Source organism: Arachis ipaensis, chromosome B9 (assembly GCF_059453495.1).
Source record: "Arachis ipaensis isolate K30076 ecotype BB chromosome B9, ASM5945349v1, whole genome shotgun sequence".
Lineage (NCBI taxonomy): Eukaryota > Viridiplantae > Streptophyta > Magnoliopsida > Fabales > Fabaceae > Arachis > Arachis ipaensis.
In genome coordinates this window covers 111,280,835-111,281,840 of record NC_142444.1, presented here as the reverse complement: position 1 = coordinate 111,281,840, position 1,006 = coordinate 111,280,835, and the positions used below count along the sequence as shown (strand labels likewise).

The window sequence follows — 1,006 nt, the reverse complement described above, 5'->3', positions numbered from 1 at the left end:
GTTCAGAAGCAACAAAGCATCTTTAGACGCTTATCTGAAATTCCCACCAATGAATTACATAAGTATCTCTATTTTATTTTCTATTTTATTTATATCTTAATTATCAAAACCTCATAACCAATTGAATCCGCCTGACTGAGATTTATTAAAAGGAATAAAATAAAAGGAAGATGCTTTATAGTCTCCAATTGAGCAATTATTTAATTTTAATAAAAGGAATTGAGCAATTATTTTATTTTATTCCTTATAACTACAAGGAAGATGCTTGGTGACTTTATTGCACTCTTTTCTGACTTCTGTGGAAGGAGCATCTCAATTCCTGCAATTGGAGCAAACAACTTTGAGCTTAAGCCTCAATTAGTTTCTCTGATGCAGCAGAATTGCAAGTTTCATGGACTTCCATTGGAAGATCTTCATCAGTTCTTAGCTGAATTCTTGCAAATCTGTGACACTGTTAAGACCAATGGGGTTAATCCTGAGGTCTACAGACTTATGCTTTTTCCCTTTGCTGTAAGAGATAGAGATAGGACATGGTTAGACTCACAACCTAAAGAAAGCCTGAACTCTTGGAAAAAGTTGGTCAATGCCTTCTTGGCCAAATTCTTTCCACCTCAAAAGTTGAGCAAGCTTAGAGTGGAAGTCCAAACCTTCAGACAGAAGGAAGGTGAATCCCTCTATGAAGCTTGGGAAAGATACAAGCAATTGATCAGAAGGTGTCCTTCTGACATGTTTTCAGAATGGAGCATCATATGTATATTCTATGATGGTCTGTCTGAATTGTCCAAGATATCATTGGATCACTCTGCTGGAGGATCTCTTCATCTGAAGAAGACGCCTGCAGAAGCCCAGGAACTCATTGAAATGTTTGCAAATAACCAGTTCATGTACACTTCTGAAAGGAATCCTGTTAATAATGGGACAACTCAGAAGAAAGGAGTTCTTAAGATTGATACTCTAAATGCAATATTGGCTCAGAAAAAAATATTGACTCAGCAAGTCAATATGA

General features: G+C 36.4%; 1 non-coding gene across 1 annotated transcript; it reads right to left on the bottom strand.

The window, feature by feature from the left end:
• Window positions 1-624: 624 nt before the first annotated feature.
• Window positions 625-728, bottom strand: LOC148545911 (small nucleolar RNA R71). Its single transcript, XR_015901560.1, has one exon. It is a non-coding gene; the product is annotated as a small nucleolar RNA R71 (small nucleolar RNA).
• Between the last annotated feature and the right edge of the window lie 278 nt (window positions 729-1,006).